Raw genomic sequence first — 25,270 nt, forward strand, 5'->3', positions numbered from 1 at the left:
CCCAAGAACGAGCTGATTTGCCATTCAATCAGAATTACGAACAGAGCACTAGAGTAAGCAACTCAGGGTTGTTTCTCTCTACAATAGAAACACTTCAATCAACAGTAAAGGCTTTAAACTGGCAATCCGACAAAATGGACATCCAAGTCGATTTAATGAACACCTTAGCCCACTACATTGCGGGGATCGACAATAAATTGGATAAACTAAATAATATAATAATAACAGCTCAATCAAAGTATACGCTGGAACAGAGTCCCTGCACCTGCGGTCCGATCATAGACAAATCTCCTTCCCAATCTACTAGAACAAATACTGGCAGTAAGAAAATCAGATCCACATTTTTCCAATGAAAATTCAACCAGGAAAATTATCGATCACAACCACGCTAACAGTCCAGAAACAGTAAATTTAACCAAAAAAATTACTGACCATAATATCCTTAAGATTCCAGAAACGGATACATCTAAAGGAAAGAACAGGGCAGAAATAAGTCCAGCAGTGAACATAACAGCTCCAAACAAAACAACTTCCTTAGCAAGTCGACAAAAAAAACGGGAAAGGAAAGCAAGGAATAAACAACCAACAGGACACGCGGAAGAAGGTACCAGAATATTCCCCATATTCACCTCAGCTATAAACAAGGATGAAACACCAAATACGACGATTCAATCCAGCATCTCATTTGATCAAACACATAACTCATCAGGACAAGAGCTCCTAGTAAAAAAAGAAAGGGAGGCCCTTCGCACAGAGACGATAAGCAACGCTGGCACATGCACAGTATTAACGGCTATAGGTGAAACAAACAACAGAGACGCACAGCCGAGGTTGGTCTTGGGCAACGGAACACAGACAACTGAAGCAGTGGAAAAAGGAAGCCGCATAGAAAACAGCAGTACATTACAATCAACCGGCCCTCCAGGCCTACCTACAACCTCGGAGATTCCGGGAAAACGCCAAGAGGCGGCCGAGAATAAAAAACGGACACCAGCCAGACAAAGAAGCAAAGTCTCCCAAGAAAAACGTCAAGAAGGAACGAAACACTGCCTACAAGGCAGAGAAGAAACAATCCTAAGACAAAGCAGGCCTCAAGGCACGTTACAAGATTCCACAATAGAGGGCATACCTACTAACGTAAATAACAACCAGGAGGTACCATCAAAAATAAATGAAAGAACCGTAAACAGCAAAAGCCAGGTCTGGGGTGGAAAAAATCTACCCCCCACTGCGGGTATAAAAATACTACTAAGGCACGGAGTCCGTCACATAAACTTGAACCGCAACGAGGACGTCACTCCAGGGAAAGGAACAGAGTCTGATTACATCAGAGCCCCCCAGACAAACACAGCCACAAATGGAGGCTCAACAAAAGAGAATAACCAGACCATAATGACCACGATATCCCAGCGCGCACAAGTGATCAATACGCATGGAACACAAACATCTGCCGGGACCCGGCCACACTGCAAAATCAGCTCAGACAACACACCGGAACTAGGGAAAGGCCCTGAGAACTGGTCTAGCAATGACAACTTACATCTTAAACAACTCTTTTTTACCCCGGAATACGAAACTCAGGGGCAGCATGACATTCTCAACAGGGGAAATTTGTTTAAACTTTACGCCAACATTGAAGGGCTTCAACACCTAACTAACACGGACCTACTCTCAGTCAAATTCTGCAAGCAAGATGCAACTAGCTCATTGGAACAAACATTAACAACATGGCGAACAGCAGAAACCGCCCAGTTAATACTATCCTACAGAGAGAGGTTCGATTTATGGGGTATAAGACGTTCCAGGCCGGTAGAACCACGCTACCCAGGCCCTCTTAAAGCTCGTCCGGCGACAAAAGGGAAAGAAGAAAATCGGATAGAAAGAAAGGAGCAGGCAATTTCAGTACTACGGAACGCTTCATCAACAACCCATCCCCTAACTACAACAGGTAATCAAATAAACTCCAAGGATGACGCCGCCTACTGGCCCTGGCTAACAGACACATTAAACAAACAGAAAAATAATTGACCTCCCAAAAAACCTCAAAAGGATAGCACCCAGGAAATCTTCCACCTATTGTCCTGGAATATAGCCGGAGCGAGGAAATGGATGGAAGAAGGCTTGCCCCCTCACAATTGGACAGCATGTGATATCATTGCCCTCCAAGAAACATGGGCATTGGAGGAGCTACATCTTGTTGGGTACACCCACTTCAATATACCAGCAAGGAAAAATTTCCTCTACGGTCGACCGAAAGGGGGATTATCAGTTTATATTGCGTCGGACATCAAGATTAACTCAGAACAAATAGCCCCTCATGGGCCAAACATGCAATTAATAAAACTAACTATGCCAGGCAGACCAACTCCGACACTACTGGTTAACCTCTATGCACCTCCAAAGGCGAAAGAGAAACAAATCAAAAAGTGATCATTCATATCAACATATTTATTTCAATTTAAAACTTACCAAATATCACAGTTGCAATACAGTGGGAGATAACTTCACGACCACTAACTTAAAACGACTTAACTGGACAACGGCCAACATCGATGAGCTGCAGGCAAATGTGCAGAGACTAAAAATAGAGGGTGAGGGAACAACAGGTACCCAAATACAAAAATGGGAGAGTTTTACAGAAAATTTACCAGCAAGTACGTCCGTTCCTAATAAAGCACAACCTCGGAATAAGAAAATTCCTCTGCCAAAGAACCTGGCAAAACTCAAAATAGAGATAAGGAGAAATGCCAGAGCATTAAAAAAGACAACTACGTCATCCAAAGACTGGGTCCAAAGACAAAACCTCAAGAAAGAATATAAAAAGAAAATGTGGGAACACAAAAGATCTCTGAAAGATGACTTCTGGGCAAAACTACTCTGCACCGCCAAGAACACCAACTCAAACGCATTTTGGAGGATTATTAACAGCTTAAATTACCCTTCAAATCCAACATCATCCAATGTCCAAGAAGCGGACTGGGCCGCGTTTTTAACAGAGAGGTTCGCAGAGATAACACCAGACCAGTCTAACTCGGGGGCAATCCAACAAACTACCAATGAAGTGGCCCAAAAAAGAAAAGGGAGTATCACTCCCAGCGGTGGAATTAGAACCTCTTGCATGCAAACATCAAACAATAAGGATGAACGCAGAGAAAATCCATCACCAGGCGGGGATCTCTTGGTAACCAGGCTTTACCGTGACGTGGCTAGCCCATGGGAGAAGAAGGACGCAACAAACAAGGTCAAACAAGCAAGGTACAGCGAAGAGGACATAAGAAGAATCATAAGGAAGTCACGTGGCAACGGAGCTCCAGGGCCGAATGGGATCCCTCCAATAGTCTACAAAACTGATCCGGACTTTTGGAGTAGGAAATTAAAAAAATTATTTGAAGAGATAACAACTGTAAACAAAATACCGTCAAGCTGGCAGGGCTCCATAATCTCACCAATCTTTAAAGGAGGAGACAGAACATCCCCAGCTAACTATAGACTGATCGCTCTCCTAGACGTGGAGGTGAAGTACTTTGCATCCCTCGTCCTGGAAGATCTAATAAACTGGTCCGACGACACAAAGAGAATACCGTTGAACCAAACAGGCTTCAGGAAAGGAACTGGGACACTGACAAATATTATGTCTCTCTCAGTGCTAGCCGATAAATATCTTCGAAGAAAACAGCCCCTTCACCTGTTTTTTATTGACCTAAAGGCAGCATTCGACAGTGTAGATAGGAACATCTTATGGAGGAAATTGCGCTGTTGGAACATCCCGGATAAAACCCTGAGAGGGATCTTACTCCTTTATTCCAACACTTGGATGGCAGTTAAATTGGGGAATGGAACACGGCTCTCAAGGAAAATTAACACCAGTAAAGGTCTAAAGCAGGGCTGTGTCCTAGCCCCCCATCTATTTAATCTTTTTATGGCAGACCTAACACCAATTCTGAATAATATCCCATCCCATCCACCTAAACTGGGCTCCTTTCCGCTAACTCATCTATCTTATGCGGACGACGTGGTTCTGTTGAACCTAACGAAGATTGGCATCCAAAGGTTATTAGCAGGGCTGGCAGAATTCATAAAAAACAACAACCTGGAGATAAACACAACAAAAACAAAAACAATGCTCATCACCAGGCGGCGGACAGCCAGCGCATACATCTACCTGGAGGGGACAAAGCTAGAGGCCGTGTCCAACTTCATGTACTTGGGCTTCCACTTTGATAACCGACAAAGCCACCAGCAGCAAATGTCCTACATCTCTCAGAGATCAAACTCACTCTCATTTGCTTTTAGATCTTTGGCTAAAAAGCTCTCAGGGCCATCATATAAACCTCTACTGGCAACAATAAAAGCAAAAGTTCTTCCAACCCTGTCATATGGCAGTGTAGGATTGCATGGGAAAGACGCAGATCTGCTCAACAAAATGCAGACAGCCATCTTCAAATCCACCTTCCATATACATCAGGGAGCCTCACCAGCTCAGACGAGGTTAGAATTCGGAATAATAAACGAGACACTGGGAAGAAAGTACGCAAGCATTAAGTACTGGTATACACTGAAACAGAACACGTCAGCCTCGGAATTGCACCAAGCATTATGGGAAGATATAAGATCTGATGTTAATTCCCCATACAATCAGTATCTTGAAAAGGCTATAACTGAGACCGGAACAAGAAAACTTTGGGAACTCAACCTGCCTTACCCGGCGTTTAAACAAGCTATAAACAAGTCGACAAAATTTCACTCCCTCTTACTCGATAAAGCCACGTTTAGTACCAGAAAACACGCATGGATGGTCATATCAAACTACAAAACACTCGTGGCAGCCCCATATCTAACAATCACATTCCCAGCTCACAGAAAACAGAAATTGATGGGACTCCGTTTGGGGAAATTTCCATCGACTATGGACCAACCAATCTGGGTGCACGACGGACCCAAAATCTGTAGATTATGCGGGAGGAGTAATGAGGACTTCATCCATCTTGTCTGTATCTGCCCATATCTAGCTCAAGCTCGAAGCTCTCTTTTAAAAAAGTCTATGAACGAGCGGGGCATAAGAACGTGCAGATCTGCAATTATGGCAACTTTGAACCCAGTAGACACGCGATTGAACTGCCTACTAATAAAGTTCCTTGCAGCCCACACCCAAGCGCTAAAGCACACCCTGGCACCCAGTCAATAAAAGGATAATATAACTGTGGTAGCTCGGGGAGAGAGCTCTCTGGAACATTAAAAGAGAAAAAAACCAAGAACTTCTGCACTAAGTTAGACAGACTGTATTTTAATTACACTTTATTCTATTTAAATAACAAATTTGGTATTAGACTGAGAATGCTCTAGAACATACCAACAGAGATCGCACTTATATATCAAGAAATTTTAAACATATTAGTCGACTCTTTTAAAATGTATTGTTGTGGTTTTAATTAACTGAAACAATAAAAAAAAATTCACAGTCAATTTTCACAGACTGGGCAAAGGCCCCTCTCCTCTCAGAGAACAAAAGGATTTGGTGTATAAATATTGGTACCCTGATCCCATGAAATTAGATCACTTTGGACTACAAGAAGAAACCTTTACTGAGGAGAGGAACCTGAAAAAACTGAGGAGAGACTATTCCCAAGCTGAAGTGCTTTTTGGGGATTGGCCTGCAGTGGTTGCCTTACTGCCAAAGGAAGGAGAAAGGAACTTTGTGTACTTTGCTTTCAAATTGTGAAGGATCTCCAAGGGCTTGGAAAAGAGCTTGCCTCCTGATAAAGTCTCAGGGAGAACAGACTTCACCCCCCAGCTCCCCAGAGTTCTTTGGAAGTGCCTGCTGCTATTTTGGACCTTCCGAGGGACTGCGTGTCGCAAGGAGCTGGAAGCACGACTCAACGAGAAGAAGCTTGTTGCCGTCGCTGGGCCTCCTGTGGCAACTTCAAAGGAGGGTGTCGCCGCTGGAACTGTCGCACTGCACCGCATCAGAGAGAAGCATGCCGCAACGAAGAGGCAGCGTGTCGCCGTTGCTGCTGCTGGTGTCGCAACTCCACAGGAGGGTGTCGCCGCTGTAGTTGTCGCACTGCACCGCATCAGGAGAACGATCTCGCAACGAGGTCGGAGCATGTCGCTGTGCCTACCGTCGCAACTCCAAAGGAGGGTGCTAGCGCTAGAACTGTCGCATTGCACCGTATCAACCAAGAGCACCTCACGTCCCCGAGATGCACGCCTCCGTCGCAGCTCCTGCTGTCGCATCTTGGATGTCGCCGTTGTAGTTGTCGCATCGAGCGGAAGCTTCAAGCATCATGGGAGAAGAGCGTGGCCGCTGGAGCTGTTGTTCAAGCATCATGGGAGAAGAGCGTGGCCGCTGGAGTTGTTGTCGTCGCTGCAGTCCATGCCTCGAACCTAGAGCTTCTCGCATCCCCAAGAAGCGTGCTGCATCTGGAAGATCTTCAGGTCTTTATTTCTTTGTACCTGAACTTTGCCACATTTCCCATCGCTGCGACATTGCTTGTCGTGGAAGCGCAACGCAACTTAAGGTACATTAACGCAGAGTGTTGCATCTAAAAACTGAACTGAACTAAGCTTAAATCAAAGTCGGAGAAGTCTGGAAGTCCAGTTTCTGAGTCGCTTAGTCATCGGGTTCCGGCAGGAGTGTCGACAAAGCAAACCAGCAAGTTACTGTTGGTGCCTGTTTGAACAGGGTGGTCACTCCTTGACCACAAGGGAGATATCTTCAGTTTTGTAGTTGGTATAGCATGTTGAAGTCCAAGAGTTTCGTTCCAGGATAATTTAATGTCTCTAGACACAGCTCCTATCGTTATACTAAACTAAAGGGCTGGATTACCTGCTAGGTCCGTCCTATGGGTGGACCTGAGAAGGGGGTGGTTACACCCCTTTCTCTTTGTCCAGGTTCGCACCAGAGCTGGGGCTGGAGTGCCCCAGCAACTGGTTTAAACCGGGCTATGCATGGAGCACCTTGTGTGCCCCAGGCAGTGTCTGCAAAAGCATCTTTCCATTCAACCCACCCTGCCATAATACACTACAGGCTATCTGGGGAGGTACCAGCACCTCTCTCGACAGGAAACCTATTGTCCAGGCCTCCCTTGCTGGAGTTTTGTCCAGCTGCAGGAGGTCAGACTCGTGTCTGTGGCAGCAGCATCCATTTTGTGATGCTGGGGCTCTGTTTAACTTTAACCGGGTAAAGCAGTAACATACATGTCTTTTCCCTCTAGAAGGGTGGAATGCTAACCCCACCGCCAGAATTGGCGGGGGGATAGTATTCCAAAGCGTTTGACACCTTACACGATATGTTTTGATAAAGCCAAACTAAAGTTTGCATTTAACCGTAAGGATTATAATGCACTTAAGAGTATATGGTGATATCATATCATATAACAACTATAAGGTCATGGTTCCGAAAGCTGCAGAGAGGCTCAGCTCATGCCAGAGCACCCTCTCACATAAAACCAAGCACTCTGCCTCCAGGATTGTCGAGACCTACCATAGGAGTGACTTATAGATGCATATGTGTCTATATATAAGGTTAAATATCAGAATACTATATCAAAGTAAGGGGTGATTACACCACCTTGCCCAAGCTGAGTGATCAGCCTGTGGTGTCAGTTTGGATGGCCAGCCAGGGGTGGCATAATGCAAGCTGCAGCCCCTGATAAGCCTTGGATGTACCTATGTCCTTGGTACCTATGGTATACTATACAGGGGCTCATAGAGGTGACCCAATACCCATTCTGGTATGTACCTAAAGTACATGGTATCAGTTTAGAGAGAGAACAGCTGGGATGTGGGTCTGATTAGCAGGCCCACAGCCACACTAAAGTAAAAAAAACAGTACATCACAGCAAAAAGTGGGGGTGACCATAGGAAGCAGACCCTACTCTCCTATACCCTCTTTAACACCAATGATGCCCACAAACAACCCTAGGGCAAGTAGGAAAGCCCCCCAGGGCCCCCGGATAGAAGAGCCCAGCTCAGCCCCAGGGGCACTGGATAGAAGAGCTCAGCTCAGCCGCAGGCTACCCAGATAGAAGAGCCCTGCTCAGACCCAGGGGCCCAGGGGCCCCCGGATAGAAGAGCCCAGCTCAGCCCCAGAGGCCCACGGATAGAAAAGCCCAGCTCAGCCCCAGGGGGGCCCCAGATAGAAGAGCCCAGCTCAGCCCCAGGGTCCCCCCGGATAGAAGAGCCCAGCCATGGCTGGCTCCTGCAGACATTCCCTCCAGGATTATTCAGTCTATTTCTAAAAACACAGCAGAAGGTGCTGACAACCTCCTACCTGATCAGAGACCTCTGCAGACATGTCCAGGCTCTCTCCTCCTCCTGGGGTCGGCGGGGTGGAGGGCAGATCTGGGGTCTGAGGGGGGTAGATCTGGGGTCTGTGAGAGTCTGAAGATGAACCACCTGACAGGGGTTCTTCCTCCTCTGCAGCAGGCTGAACACTCAAGGGGAGACCGGAAGTGATGTCAGCATCCGCTGCTCGTGCTGTCTCTGCCCCCGCTGACCCGGAAGAGGAAACCCTTCTCCCTTCCATTATCATCCAACCTCCTTGTTTCGTTCTCCCAGCGGGTCAGTTCAGCAGGGGTAGCTTCCTTCTGTATCTCTCCAACACTTTCCATAGTGTTATCGAACATTTTAGACTCCTCCACCCATCTAGCGGAATTTACATACATTGGAGACATTTTAGATCTAGCAGTGTCTTTTGCTGTTTGGTCCGCGAAAGCATTCCCTTCTCCCACAGTATCCACTATGGCCTTGTGCACGCTACATTTCATAATTGCTACCTTTCGAGGCAGAGTCAAAGCCATTAACAACCTTAAAATCAAAGGGCCATGTTGTGTTCGCTGGCCATGCGAAGTGAGGAACCCCCTTTCTGCCCACAATTCGTCAAAACTATGAGCCACGCCAAAGATGTATTGGCTATCTGTATAGATATTTACTTCCAGTCCTTCACTTAACTCACATGCTCGCAACAGGGCTATTAACTCAGCTGCCTGCGCAGAATGATAGGGAACTCGAGATGTTTCAACTACAGTGCGCAGGGTAGTAATTGCGTACGCAGCTGTTGTCGTGCCATCTGGTAACTTAAAACAAGAGCCATCCACATACAACTCCCCTTGGGGGTCAGATAGGGGCGTGTCTGTGAGGTCCACCCGTCCCTTTGTTTCTTCTTCAGTCCGAAATATAGAATCATGTATGTCATTATTTGGTTCATCCGAAGGGAGGGGTAGTAACGTGGCTGGATTCAGAGTGGCACACATTTTGATAGTGATATGGGGAGCAAATAAAGTCAATTCATATACAGTAAGACGAGTACTAGTAAGGTACTGTGTCTTAGTTTTATTTTACCTGTTACTTGTAACGCAACTCATTTACTCTGTCACTTTTAAAATTGATTACGAATTTTAAAATCACGCACTGTATGTTTTGCTATAAAGTTAAAATTGATTACGGATTTTAAAACTTCACTTACTCTGCGTACCCACGATAATTCCCGGTGCTGCTAAGGGCTCAATTGTATTCCAGTAGTCTGTGCTTGGTATTCCAGCCTGCCCGCCCCGGTCCGACTCGGTAGCCAATACCGTAGAGCGGAGGGCGGGACAGGAAGAGCCAGACACTCCCAGCAAGTCGAGCGGTTAGCGCTCTAGATCTTTTGATCACAGGGCTATTTAGGCAGCGAGGAGGCACCAGCTAACCGCGGTAAGGGACGACGGTGGCAGTGTCTCCCGACCCTGCTTGGCATCAGTAAGCACCCTCAGAGCGGAAGCTCGGCACAAATATTGTTTTACCTGTTACTTGTAACGCAACTCATTTACTCTGTCACTTTTAAAATTGATTATGAATTTTAAAATCACGCACGATATGTTTTGCTATAAAGTTAAAATTGATTACGAATTTTAAAACTTCACTTACTCTGCGTACACACGATAATTCCCGGTGCTGCGAAGGGCTCAATTGTATTCCAGTAGTCTGTGCTCGGTATTCCAGCCTGCCCGCCCCGGTCCGACTCGGTAGCCAATACCGTAGAGCGGAGGGCAGGACAGGAAGAGCCAGACACTCCCAGCAAGTCTAGCGGTTAGCGCTCTAGATCTTTTGATCATAGGGCTATTTAGCTCCCTCGTCGGGTCAAGCGCGCAGGGGTTGCGCGCAGCGGAGCGCCTAAGGACGCGCCTAAGATGAGCCAAAGACCAGCCCGTCTGCGCCCATCCGCGACCGGACGGGGCCAGGGACAATGGCACCGAAATCTGACAACACAGAGGTATGGCCCATTACTCATGCTATCTACTCCACTCAGACACTCCTGGCCTTACGTACCACACCCCCATGGGTATGCACAACTGGGACAGACACAAGCTCGGTGGGCCCCTTCTCATGCCGTCATTGCAAGACCCAGTTCCAAACTGTATCAGAGGGCAAAGATAACACAGACCCTGTGGGTGATCCGCGATATACTGATATCAAGGCCAATTATCTTGCTTATGGCCACCCCACTCCAACTAAAAGGGTGGGTACTAATGTATCACTTGGGAGCAAGAACCTTCTATGTAACATCCGATCACTATCGAAACATGCAACCGAAGTATGGGATTTAATTTCATCTGAAGAGCCCGACTTATGTTTCCTGACGGAAACATGGCTGAAACCACACTCGGTTCCGGCCATAACCCTTGGAATTCCGATGGGGTATAAAATTGTCAGACTAGACCGCCCTTCTAAGACAGGGGGTGGGATTGCAATAGTCCATAAACAAGAAATAAATATTTCTATCCTAGATGAACTATGCACCCCAGAACTTGAACTGTTGATTTTTAAAACTAACATTGCACCCAAAAATAGCCAAAAAGGGGCTCTGGTTTATCGCCCTCCTGGACCGTGTGCCAATTTCTCCACCACACTAGTAGAAGCACTGGCCCCCCACATAAGTAAAGACAGCGATTTTTTACTTGTGGAAGACTTCAACGTTCATAGCGAATTAAAAGAGTGCACTGAGGCACAATCTCTTCTGACAGATTTGTCCCTACTAGGCCTAAAACAAGCCAATAGTGGTCCTACACACGAGGCAGGACATACTCTGGATCTAATCCCGTCCAACTCTGCATTAATTAAATGTCTACCTCCAACTCAAGTAAAATGGACCGATCATTTTATCATAGAATTTTATACCCCCCACATCAGCACTCCTCCCTCAGGCACAATAGCCTTGCCAAGCAAACGTAGGCAATGGCACAAATCACCCAAAATTCCTTTAAAGAAAGGTTTGTTGAACCTTCCCTTGCGCCCACTGAGGACATCGAGGGGGCCCTAACTAAATTTGAAGGAGCGCTGGTAACTGCAGTGAATGATATTGCCCCCCTGAAACTGTTCAAACCACGTCCGGCACATAAACAAGAAGTCTGGTTTTCGGAGCATTTAAGATCCCTAAAAAAAACGCCAGAAAACTTGAAAAGAAATGGAGATCGTCCCACCTGGCTGATGAAAAGAGCCGCTACTGGGAATCCCTCTCCACATACCATAAAGCCATCGGTATGGCTCGCAAAACTCATATGGCATCCCAAATCGAAGCTGCTGGAAGCATCCTAGGGTATTATATCAAATCCTACAGTCTTTCGTTAAACCGGTGGCCTGCAAGAGCTCAGAGTTTGCATCTCAGCAACTGTGTGATGATATCTCACTGTTCTTCACCAATAAAATAGATAAAATCTATGAGAAAATCATTAGCACCAACCTGTCCTTTTGTGGAAACAACTCTCCTCCACAAAGCAAGGAAGATCCCATCCCCATCACGCACACCCTAGGCATTTTCCCCTCTATCACACTAGAGGAGGTTGTATCTCTAACCTCGCAAATCAAGAGCGGATGTCCAGATGACACCATTCCAGCAAGAATTATACCTATGATTGGTACAGAATTAGGGCCTGGGATTCAGAGGCTGGTAAATCTTTCCCTGAACACAGGTGAGGTCCACAGAGGGTGGAAGAAGGCTCTGGTTAGACCCATTAGAAAAAATCCCACAATTCATTGGACAGATTTGTCCAATCTTAGCCCTATATCCCTGCTACCATTCCTGGGAAAACTCATTGAAAAACATGTGAATCGCCATCTATCCATTTACATTGAACAGGCAGGAGGGCTGGATTATTCACAATCCGGTTTTAGGCCTAAACATAGCACGGAGTCAGCTCTGATGTCAGTCACAGATGACCTACATATGTACCAGGATAGGGGCCATTCTGTCATCCTGGTACTACTAGACTTGTCGACGGCGTTCGACACGGTGTCACACAACATCTTGACAAGCCGACTGGAAAACATCGGTCTAAAGGACAAAGCTCTGACCTGGCTAAGAAGCTTCTTATCCAACCGCACCCAATGCGTCACCATGGGTGCCTATCGCTCGTTGGAGGTAGAGATTTCCAAAGGGGTGCCACAGGGATCCTGTTTGAGCCCTACTCTTTATAACATCTATGTGGCACCCCTGGCTGGAATTATGCTAGCATATGGGTTCGTCCCTGTGGCATACGAGGATGACACACAGCTCTTCTTTCCCTTTAAATCTACGACCACCGAGGTAAAGAACTCCTTTTCTCAGGGCATGAGAGCTGTGGCTCAGTGGATGTCATCAAACTGTCTGCAGTGCAATGTAAGCAAGACCGAAGTTATGTTGTTCGGGGAGGCTAAGATCCTCTGGACCCCAGATTGGTGGCCACATGATCTGGGTCCAGTCCCCGAACCCAAACAGATCGTAAAGAACTTAGGAGTCCGACTAGATCAGGAATTCTCACTGAAACAACATAGCAACTACATTGTGGGCTCATGCTTCCACGTAATCAGCCTGTTACGTAAAATCTTCCCTATTCTCCCAGACTCCGTCAGGAGAACGTTGGTACAGGCTCTGGTTCTTAGCCGCATTGATTATTGTAACAGCCTGTTACTATCTGTAAACGAGGGAGTATTAGGAAAACTCCAAGTGATTCAGAACACTGCGGCCCGCATGGTCCTAAGCGCCCCCCCCCCCCCGTACGGCATCCAAACCTCTTCTAGACAAATTACATTGGTTGTCTGTCCGGCAGAGGACGAAGTTTAAGACTTGTTGTCTAATTCACAAAAGCTTAAACGGACTAGGTCCTGCATACCTGAAGAATAAATGTATACCCTACACCCCTGCAACCAATTTCTATTAGTTGTGCCCCGCGCAAAGAAGGCCAGGCACGGAGGTAGAGCTCTTTCTGTGGCCGGTCCATCGCTATGGAACAAGCTCCCTCTAGCTCTCAGACAGTGCTCAGAACATCTGCTGTTCAGAAAGAAACTCAAAACCTTTCTGTTCCAAAACTAATTTTCCATCTGGTCTCTCTCTCTGATTGTGCTTTGCTGTGTTTCCTTGGGCGCAGAGATACTCCTCCGGGAGTCGATTCAAGCATGATACAAACCCGCAAATAAATAAATAAATAAATTCAAAAGCGTGTCCACAGCGTGGGGTACCATCACTGTGAGGTCACAATTTAACACGAGTCCTTCCGACTGCCGAATGGCCACCGCCACTGCGGCTGTAGCTGTCAAACAACTAGAAAGTGCTCTGGCAATATAATCCAATACTGCCGAAAAATACGCAACAGGCCACACAACTCACAACTCCCTTCTTGGTATCTAGACTTATTTCTTCTTCACAGATCATAAGGTGCGCTAGATAGGTCTAGATCTCTTACCTTTAGATATTGATTTACTAGAGAGCGAGCATTACCATTAATTATACATAAGCTGTTTTTGCAGTCTTTGTTTGTGTTATGCTTTGGCCAAAAATAAGATTACACCTGATAACTTATGTATTACCATTTGTAAGGTAGAGTCTAGCGTATGAAACAACATACTATGATTTACACATGTTATTTACATATATCATTTACTTTTCTTAATGATTATAATTTTGGAGCGCTTTAACATTTCTCCGCACTTGTATTCTTAAGGTAGCATGTTGTCAGTATCCATGCTGGTGAGGGCATATCGATGAGTCTTATGTAATCAGTGAGGACTCATTGACTGGCAACGCCGCTCTCTCACTCGAGGGAACTACAGTTCCCATGAGGCTTGAGGCGACGTGCAATGACATAATCACGCTCTCGCGTGATCACGCGTTAGCAACACGGAGCAGGAAGTAAGGAGCCTGCAAATATAAACGTGGCCAGTTCCTGTAGTCGGTACCTCCACGACGACTTAGACAACGTCAGAGGTACCGACGGACAGGTAAGACCAAGCGTGATGAGTGATTGTCGTAGGCTGAGCGTTAGTTGAGGGGTCTCTCGAGCGCCGGAAAATAGATATTGTCGCCCCTTATGCTAGTCACACTGCATGACTTTGTAGGATTGAGGGGAATAGATAATGATCTTCAAGTACGTCTTTTTCCTAAACTCTATTTGGACTATTACTATTGCGTTTATCTGTTCAATCGGACTACACAATACGATTTGGATAGCAACATCAATTATGAATGTACCCGGTGGGTTTTGTAGATTTTCACTCTGCTAATGGAGAGACACTGAGCAGACACGGAGGGATGGTTTATGGTGAGAGAGATACCACCCACACCATAATACCATTCAGTCTGCATTATGTTTGAGTCTAAGTTAGGTGTAAATAACATCGAGCGCCATTAAAACCAGTAATATGGGACCGGCCCATGATAACAGGAAGGGTTGGTTTATGATAATGCATAGGAGTCTATATTGGTGTGCTGCATTTTGAACAATAGGTAAAAGATGTAAGGCTAACCAGGGCAATTCAAACGTTGGGTTGCTCTGTTTTTTCCTTTTTAGAGCGGTGCCTCCTTTACCCTGAGCCGTTGCCAGGTGGGGCAAGGTATTTCCTCCGTATACTTGAGGTAAGAATAGAACGTTGAGTGCCCTAAACAAGGGATAACCGGCTGGTAAAATGTGATGCCACAATGGTCATTAGTATGGAACATGTGTGATTAACACCCAAGGCTTACATTGCCTTGACATGTACTCCTTTCTGTATTTCCTTTTGGATTCTTCAAGAGATACAAGAATTGTGAACTGTGAAAAACAGGTGACATGGTTGTATTGTTTCCAATGTGGAGCATATATATAGGCACAATTTAATGATTTAATTATTTCTTCACTTTTGCAGTAGCATAAATAATTGGATAGGTCCTGATGAAAGCACAAGGTACAGGATTGCCTAGATGTGCTGAAACATGTTGACCATTTGAATATTTAGAGACAGCTATCTTTTAAAACTGTTCTTTTGCACTGTTTTTAATATTGGACCGTGGGAGACAAGAATAAAGTTGTGGTCTCGCCATGCTTCAATTTTAACCTCACTTTCACGATTGCACTGCACTTTTTCCCATACACTCTATAATACATCTGCTCACATCTGTGTGATTAAACTATCTAGTATAGATTTATAAAACATCCTTGGGCTCCTCCATCAATAGGGTGGAGTTGTAGCCCTTATAGTCACTAGGTTGACTATCAAAGGAGACCCAGATGACGAAGCATGTCACCTGGAACGGTGAGAGATGGGAATCCAAAAATGTATTGAATATTTTTTCCTGATATTATTGGGTTAGCTTTGGCTAGTTAACATATACGTGGTAACATTCGTGTCTAGACTATGGGTTATTGTTGTTATGTGTATAGTTAATGTGGGACTATATAACCCGGTGGTCTTTAAACTTTTGCCTCTGACCCTACCTAAAATGTGTTGAATGGTGTCCAGAAGTTACCCAGGTACAAACACAGACTTTTCCGAGTGCAGTCCGGCTGGATGTGCACCACACGTGCCACACCAAGGTGTCTGATCAAAACCTCTATTATTCACCAAACAACTCCGTGGAGCATCTGCACGTGCAGCCTCAGTGCCACCCTGTCAGACCTCCGAAACTCTCCGTGGTACACCAACCACCAAAACTAAAATCAGCTAACTGTTTACAAAATGCCGCTCAACAGCATAATCCAAACACAACACACTAATACACTCATATGGTGCACTCAGGTATGATTGCGAGTTCTCCACTGCCCACTCCTGAAGACCAACACGGGTCAGTTCCTGGGTTACACCCGTAGGACTCCGGCGAGGGGTTAATAGCAGCTGGGGCTCCCTGATCGCGAGAGCGGAGTTCAGCTAGAATCGTTAGTCAGTCCACCCCCTCGACCAGAGTACCCCTTCAAATGTCCTTATTTCACACCGTATTACAGGAGGACGACCCCAAACGCGGAGTCCGGGCGGAGTCGCCAACTGTTGTACTACAAATTCATTAATCTAATGAGCCATACTTACCAATGGCCCGCAATAGATATCTTATCAAATAATCAGTCAGTTGGCAGTAAAGAAAAGGCAATTGTTTATTATTCAAAATACTCTATAGAGGAGGCTCTCCATCCACACCCAGCAGGTGTGCCGAGAAGACTGCCTCATCACACTTAATACACATCATATATACCTTCGTTACAGTACATAAGGTCACCGTACAAGGAAAACTACCAGTTGGCACAGTAATTCGAGGAAGGACCATATATGGCACACAAAGCTTGTTCAGAAGTCTGCTTTTGCTATTACTGGGGAAGGTCAGGAGGGGTGACTCCCTTTTGTCTTGGTACATGGGAATACCATCCCGGCGCCTCCGAGAATGTGCTCTCCTTGAAGGCCAGATGCGACCTTGGGCCTCAAAGCGAGGCGAGACCATCATGAATTCAGCTGTCTTGTGTAACTCAACTAATTGGAGCCTGCTCGGCTACTTGACAAACAACACATGACCACTGCCCGGGCCTAGTTCATGTAAAATGCAAGATGGCATTGGTGCAGTTCTCAATGTGTAACGAAGGATACCATATAACATGAGTAGAGGCTAGTCCAACTACTAACGTACTATAAGACATGATATACGGGAATCTATACTAATATAATAAAGAGCGAGCTCAAACCTTTGAGGCGGGTAATCTCAGGAACCACAGCACCAATCACAACACCCAATACAGCATTGGAAAGGACAGTTGCAGCAGATGGACAAAGGCTATAAAGCTGACCACCATATAAAAATTTATTTTTATAAAGCGCATGGTTACGCCATCTCGGTGTGTCCCCGCGCTAAGTGAGAGGGGGGTGGCATTTACCTCAACAGTGGGCCAAAGAAAGAACGTTAGGGGAAAAGTAGTCTGTTGTGGGCGTGGGTGTTCTGCTGGAAAGCCGTGGGCGTGTGCATAGAGCGATGGGCGCGGCATGCTGGGACTGCCGTCCCGAAACGAGGGGGAGTTGCATTTACCATTTGGGCGTGTGCATGGGCATGTGCATAGAGCGATGGGCGCTGCCTGCTGGGACTATGAGGGGGCGTTGTATTTACCATTGTTGTAGGAGTTGGCCGTTGACACGAAGTGGGGCGTGTAATTTCCGTTGAATGGAGCCGAGCCGTCCCAACATGAGTGGGTGTCGTCCCAATACAAGTGGGCGTTGCATTTACCATTGTTGTGGGCGTTGTGGGCGTTGCTGCACCCCTGGACAGGCCTCTCCTCCTCTGCCCCTCCTCTGGACAGGCCTTTCCTCCTCTGCACCCCTGGACAGGCCTCACCTCCTCTGCACCCCTGGACAGGCCTCTCCTCCTCTGCACCCCTGGACAGGCCTCTCGTCCTCTGTCCCTCCTCTGGACAGGCCTCTCCTCCTCTGCACTCCTGGACAGGCCTCACCTCCTCTGCACCCCTGGACAGGCCTCTCCTCCTCTGCCCCATGGACAGGCCTCACCTCCTCTACCCCATGGACAGGCCTGTCCTGGCCTCACCTCCTCTGCACCCCTGGACAGGCCTCACCTCCTCTGGACAGGCCTCTCCTCCTCTGCACTCCTGGACAGGCCTCACCTCCTCCTGCACCCCTGGACAGGCCTCACCTCCTCTGGACAGGCCTCTCCTCCTCTGCACTCCTGGACAGGCCTCACCTCCTCTGCACCCCTGGACAGGCCTCTCCTCCTCTGCACCCCTGGACAGGCCTCTCCTCCTCTGCCCCACCTCTGGACAGGCCTCTCCTCCTCTGCACCCATGGACAGGCCTCTCCTCCTCTGCCCCATGGACAGGCCTCACCTCCTCTGCCCCATGGACAGGCCTCACCTCCTCTGCACCCATGGACAGGCCTCGTCTCCTCTGCACCCCTGGACAGGCCTCACCTCCTCTGCACCCCAGACACGCCTCTCCTCCTCTGCCCCCTGGGCAGGCCTCTCCTCCTCTGCCCCATGGACAGGCCTCACCTCCTCTGCACCCATGGACAGGCCTCGTCTCCTCTGCACCCATGGACAGGCCTCACCTCCTCTGCACCCCAGACACGCCTCTCCTCCTCTGCCCCCTGGGCAGGCCTCTCCTCCTCTGCCCCCTGGACAGGCCTCTCCTCCTCTGCACCCCTGGACAGGCCTCTCCTCCTCTGCACCCCTGGACAGGCTTCATCTCCTCTGCCCCTCCTCTGGACAGGCCTCTCCTCCTCTGCCCCTTCCCTGGACAGGCCTCACCTCCTCTGGACAGGCCTCTCCCCCTCTGGACAGGCCTATCCTCATCTGGACAGGCCTCAGCTTCTCTCCTCCTCTGGACAGACCTCTTGGTGCTTCTCACAGGACCCCTCGACTCTTTTGTCCCCGCCGCTTCTCGTGCCCTGCTACCACTGTACTTCACTTCCTCAGGAGGTGACGAGGCACATCCCATCCCGGGCCCCCCAACGGTGCCACAGCTGCCAGCAGCACCCACGGATGAGACTGAGAGGGAGAGTCACAGGGGCGGCGCCGCGGGCAGGAAATGAAATGTAACCTTGCAGCCGTTTGACTCCAGAGCTGAGCAGACTCTTTAAGATCCTGAACTAGCGCCGAGAGCCCAAGAGCATTTGCTTGCGCTTTATAAATGTCAAAAATAAATAAATAAATAAACTATTACCTCACTGAGCCATCTATCGAGGGACTATCTGAACTGAGGCCAAATAGAGATTGAGCAACAGATAATGTGTAAAAATGATTTTCTTCCCCATGCTAATGCACTACTGTGTCAAGTACTTGCTGAAATACAGATTACAAATGTAAGCATAACTACGATTGAAACGAATAAAAAAGAATTTAAAAAAAAAGTAGATGATACTAAAGCTCGATTTGTAGTAGTGTGGTCGAGCAGTTAGGCTTATCAGAGGGTAGTGCGATAAGCATTTTGTTGTAAATGAGACACGCACTCAAGAATAAATCTGAAACCAATTTACAAAAATAACATCAATTTTTTAATTTTTAAGACCAAGAACTTTTTTCAAGATATGAATTTTCGAAGTTGGCAAAATGAATTACTTTTGTGCACAATTACACACTATTGAAGTCAATCTGAAGAAATAAGAAAATGCATATAAAATGATTCAGTTGGATGTCAAGGTTCATCTTTGGGAGTTAGTCAAGTAGCAAGGCCAGGTCCCGTGTTCCACCAGTGAATTCTCAGGAGCATCCCGGGTTCAGCCACTTGAGAACACACTGCACAAAGAGACTTAAATGTAAGCCTGAGGGGTCCCACCCGAGGGAGCTGGTTGCAAGGGCCTCAGGACCCTGGAAACACAGCTGGATCGTTGTTACCAAGGCCAGGTGCAGAGCAGATAGGTCAGCCGGCGGCGTGCGTCAAGATTTCCTCACGGTCCGTAGCAGACAAGTTGTAGAGGCGATTCTGGGACAGTTGGACCACTCACAAAGTGGGTCTCCGGGGTCTCACAGTCCCTCAATGGGTGGTTGCTTTCACAACAGTTGGAGTCCAGACTGTACTCTTTGTCTCGGTATATGCTGTAGAGGGTCGGGTACCCTGGGTATTGGTGCGGCACGGCTCCCGTAGATCCTGGTGTCTTCTCATTTGGTGGGTAGAAAGATTTGATCATCCAGAGCTGGTGTGCACCTTTTGCTTTGGGTACGGCATCAGAGTCGCCAAGGACATTAAAGTCGAGAAACCGGATTCTACGGGTTCACTGCCTGCGGGGAGTAGTCCCTCTACTCCAAGGGAGTTCTCTGGTGATTTGTAGAAGAATAGATGGGCTCTGGGGTCTTGGAGTCTTCACAGTTGCAGGACGAGACAGCACACCATGATTGTCACGTCCTTCAGGCAGCAGGCAGGGTTTGGCCACAGTATTCTGCAGCAGGGTTTCAGTTCTCAGGTCAGCAGCTCTTCTGTGTCCGGATCGTCTGTGTGTCCAATGCATCTAAGGTTCAGGGTCTAGGAATGCTCCCTAAATACTAATGTTAGGGGCATTAAAGGCAGTGACGGGTAGCAGCCAATGGGCTACTTACCTTCAGGGTGTCTATATCCTCTAGGTGACCACTTCCTGTGGGAAGGAGCACTGCCCTACCCTGATAGGCTAATTTCCTACCATGCCAAGATGGAGAAATTGGAAAAGTTTTGACACATCTTCTGCCCCACCTTACTGGCAGTGCCGGCTGAATGTGGACACACGTCAGAGTTTAACTAATTTTCCCACCTTTTCTCCTGTCAAATGTGAATCAGAAACGGGGGTTGGCATCCTCCACTATCTAGAGATGCCTGGGTCACATTTGAAAAGCAGTATTGCCCCATGAGGTCAGAAACATGTCTGGTGGTGGCAGGTTGGCTACGCCTAGTCAGAGGTCACACGAGTACTTGGTAGCTTTTCCAAGGACCCTCTAAAGTGTAGCCTGTGTGTATTTATTAATAGATCCAACACTGGCATTAATGAGGATTTATTAAGATGAGATGTTTGGTACCAAACATCTTAGGGTACAGTGAAGCCATCATGGAGCTAGGAAACTCGTAATGACAAGTACCCAGCCAGGTACTCTCTATTGCTTCCATGGTCTGTTACAATATCCAAGAATGGCTCACGTATTGCAGGGTCACATCTGCTCATGCAGATATGCCCACACATGGGATATAGTGCTCCCAGCATTATAGCTGTAAGGGCTGCAGTAAGGGTGACTTACCTATAGCTCATGCTGTATATGTGGGCATTCTCAAAACAAGACTGTGATGCAGAGGAACCAATATGTCAGTTAATTTATCCTAGGGAGAACTGAATCGATCCCTATCATAGAGTACCAAATCTCTATTGTTTTCTTATTTATATACCACCAATGCTTACTCCAGGAGTGGTTGTAAAATTATTTATATGCATCACAATTATCACAAACAACAAACACAAATAAATCACATATACAAACAAATGCAAACTATTTTTCCTGGCAATTATTTTCACGTGCGGATGTATCAACAGCCTTATTCCATCCGTCACTAGAATAAATCCAAAACGAAGAAGTCCTGTACACATTTGAGGGAATTTTTCACTCTCACTTCCTTATCAAGAATATGTACACAATTATTTTATGTTAATCCACATTTGGCTGACTCCTCTGTATCTTGGGATCGACGCTTTTCGACCTTAATCAATGAGGCCTCATCAGGACAGTTGCGGCAGAGAAAATAATACCCAATTGGTATGCACGCGGAAAACTGGGTTAAAACTGGGTGGTGAAACCTTCCTCCTGTTGCCCGTAATCTTACTATGCACTTGAATTGCAACGACTGATTCAACTGCAGGTTGCTGCCAAAATGGTCTGGGAAGATCTTCTGTCAACCTGGAGCGTACGTCTCTGGTTGCGGGTAAAGAAAATCTCCTAAGGACCTCTGTAAATACACATTCCTTCCCGCGTATTCCACTGCTCAGGGAAATGAATCCTACAGCGTCCTCCATGCCGAGCTCCGGTCTGGGGGTATGGCACGCAGGGATGTGTGCCATGTTGACTCTTCAGTTTTCTCTGCACCAAGACATGCAGCCTGCAGTGGCAGTTCACATGGTCTTACTGAGGGGTCTTTGTGTTGGCACAGCTGGTGCTGCAGCCCTAGAGGACCCTCTTCAGTCTCCTTGCCCTAGGTACCTGGATTACCATTTACGAGGGACTTAAAAGGGTTACCTAAGTGGTGCCTATTGTGCTACAGGTTTTAGTGAAAGGACACTGGTACTAGGAACCTAGTTTGTGGGGACCCAGCACACCTCAGTCAAAGTTGCATCAAAAACTAGGCAAAAAGTGAGGAATCCCCATTCCTCAGTAATGATGGGTGGTTCAGAGCATCAGGACCAGTGGTTTAACAGCCATTGCAAATGGCACCGGTGACAGCATGCAACTCTGTCGGGTGCTGGAGAGCTACCGGGCGGACTAGCAAGATGCCCGCACTCGAGTGAGGCTCCTACTGCATGGGACTAAAAATCACTGTGATCCCACTGGCCATACAGCCCACTAAATGTGCAGCACAGAGTATTGTACGGTGCTGCAGTTTATCTGGTTGGCTTTTTATCAGTGGGACCTCAGGCGGAGAGCCTGACGATCAGAGAGGCCTCCGAACCTATGACCTCATGACTCCCGAGATGGCGACCCCAGGAGCGGGACAATGAGATGCCTGCAACCGCTCCCCTGAGTGAGTGCCAGGTTGCCTGACAGATGTAGGTGGTGAGAGCTGGAAGATCCTCGCGCTGGGGGCTCGCTTGGACTGCCGAGAGCTCATTGCGGTGCTCTGCATGGGCGTAGGAAGTGTGGGGGACGCGGGGGACATATCACCCCCAGATTTTGGAGTGGGGGAGACATGGGGGACAAGGGTGGGGGGACGCGGGGACAAAGGAATGTCCCCTCTCCATTCTGTTATTCGCAGGGCCATTAGCACGCAAAAGCGCTACCTAATGGCCCTGTACTTGACCTGTGACCTCAGCTGCCTGCAGTCAAAGTGGCCACCCGCCCTTTGTTATTCTGCAGTAAGGCTTGGCAGGTCTGGGAAGGGCAGAGAAGATAAAAACCTCTTTTGCGTCATGCCCAGAGAAGGCAAGGACAGTGTCCGCTTCTCCTGCTCTGCCTCTGGTAGCTTCCCTCCTCCCCCCTCTCTCTCTTTATTCCTCCATCTCTTTCTGTCTCCGTCTCGCTTATCCTTAAGTGCTGATTTCAAAAGACAGCTGTTACATACTCTCTCTTGCCTCTCCTTTTCTTTATTTGTTGCCCCATGATATGGATCCAAAAACGAGCAGAACACTTTGGCTGGAAATGTCCTCATTTTCTGACAGGGTTCTATTCCAAAGTACAACCTCGGGATGGAGAAAAAAAAGTATTAAAATAAGAAAAATAATTAAATAACCAAATAAAGCAATACAGAGTGGTCAGCAGACAGGCCAGATTGTTATTTACACCCATGCACCTTAGCGCCGCTTTACAGAGTTTTCCAGTGAAGCGCTACTTTCTTTTTATCTACTTTGTTTGAACAACATTGTTTTCCCAGAGTGGGGAAGTGCACCATTCATAAAGGGACTGCAATACCTGGTGGAGGGGTGGAAAACGTTTAATATGAGCGTTTTCAACTGTTTTAATAATTTAGCCTATAAAATGTGTACCGCAGCTCTGTGTTGAGGGATTTGGTCTCTTTTAAACCAAAATGCAAGGATATAAGCAATGGACATTGAAACAGGTTCCTTCCTGGTCCTCTAGTCATGCCCTGAAATGTTCAGGCAAAATCACTTACTGATTTCTGAATAATGAGTTTAAAACCGTTAAGGTAACCATGTTGTTCCTGCTTACATTTCACATGCTTTGCTCATCCTTGCATTCAGTGTTTGCTTTTTACAGGGTGTTGTTACTTTTTTCAGGCAGCATTTTACTCTTGTCCATTGCGTAATTTGAATTGAGTCTCAGCACAATTGGGTTGTAGCTGAAGGCAGTGCCAGTTTCTCCCAGTGGGGGAGTATGGTGTTCAGTAGGGGAGAGGATGTGGCACTCTGGCCAGAGCTGCCAAATTTGGAACTGGAGAACCAAGTTCAGCCTTCATGACCAGTCCACCAGACCACACTCCTGACAGAGCTCATTCCGATGCTACACCTTAGAAGGCCTGATAGACTTTAGAAGTCCTGGTGTCTTAGCACCAGCAGGTGGACCCTAACAGTGGCAAGTGTGAGTTAACCTTGAAGGCCTGTCCACCACAATCCATGCAGTTCACCTCCAGTCTTACGAGCAGGCATACGAAGAAGCACACACTAGAGCAGAGGTCTTCAAACTTTTGGATGCCGAGACCCACCTGTCAACATTTTCAGACGTAAGGACCCCCTCCTGACAAACATTTCTAGAACTTGATACTCCTCATTATCGATAACCATACACACTCCCAGTTCCCACAGAAAATAATTTTTATAGTGGGGAAACCTCCAGTCTTGCGAGCAGGCATACGAAGAAGCACACACTAGAGCGACCATTGCGCCTTCGGCCTGGTCGCCCCCACGCTCCTCACCTCTCCTGCTTCCTGAGCCCCATGCTGCCTGTGACCAACGCCGCTCTGCGCCGACGCCGATTTCAGCGCCCCAGCCGCCGCAGGGCCGCCTGCCTAGCCTGCACCCGCTTTCCCGCCGCTGCCTGCCTGCGGCCCCGCCCCCACGCCAGCCGATTGGACATCACGCTCCCGCCTCCCAGCGGACCCTCCCTCCCGGCTCCCTTCTTAAGGGGACCTAGTCTGCCACTCAGGAGCGACCACTGCGCCTTCGGCCTGGTCGCCCCCACGCTCCTCACCTTTCCTGCTTCCTGAGCCCTCCTGAGCCCCCTGCTGCCTGTGACCAACGCCGCTCTGCGCCAACGCCGATTTCAGCGCCCCAGCCGCCGCAGGGCCGCCCGCCTAGCCTGCACCCGCTTTCCCGCCGCTGCCTGCCTGCGGCCCCGCCCCCACGCCAGCCGATTGGACATCACGCTCCCGCCTCCCAGCTGACCCTCCCTCCCGGCTCCCTTCTTATGACGCCCCCAGAGCGACCGCGCAGCGGACACGCGCAGCGGGAGCACCGATCGAGCGCCGAAGGTGCGCCAAAGGTAAGCCCGTCTGTGCCCGTCCGCGCCTGGACCGCGCCCAGTGCCAGGACCCCTGGCCCCTGCAGACACCAGCCCACCCGCCGAACCTACGACGCCACCGAACTCAACGCACTCAACGCCGGCCGATTCCTGGCCTGCTACCGAGCCTCCCCGAGATGCACCCACGGACCCTTCTGCTGCCACTCCTGCAAGTTCACCTGCATCCGGACCTGCACTTCTCCAGCACCGACCAAGACCATGACGAGCTACAGCAGCAGCCACCTAAAATGCATCTTGCTCAACACCCGCTCCATCCACAGACACGCCGTCGAGCTCTGGAACCTGCTCGACACCACAGCCCCAGACGTCGCCTTTCTCACCGAAACCTGGATGAACGCCTCTTCAGCGCCCGACATCGCCATCGCCATCCCAGACGGATACAAG

At 48.1% G+C, this 25,270-nt stretch overlaps 1 protein-coding gene across 2 annotated transcripts in view; it reads right to left on the bottom strand.

Annotated features, from left to right (window-relative positions):
* The window catches only part of LOC147736892 (uncharacterized), a 158,276-nt gene extending 139,622 nt beyond the window's left edge, over nt 1-18,654 (bottom strand). Inside the window, exon 1 of one of the 2 annotated variants that reach the window (XM_086953559.1) lies at nt 18,497-18,654. The gene's annotated coding sequence lies outside the window, so the exon portion shown is untranslated. The remainder of the gene's footprint in view (nt 1-18,496) is intronic. The other variant, XM_086953561.1, reaches the window with a different exon arrangement.
* Between the last annotated feature and the right edge of the window lie 6,616 nt (nt 18,655-25,270).

The sequence above is a fragment of the Lissotriton vulgaris genome, chromosome 1_2, assembly GCF_964263255.1.
Source record: "Lissotriton vulgaris chromosome 1_2, aLisVul1.2, whole genome shotgun sequence".
Lineage (NCBI taxonomy): Eukaryota > Metazoa > Chordata > Amphibia > Caudata > Salamandridae > Lissotriton > Lissotriton vulgaris.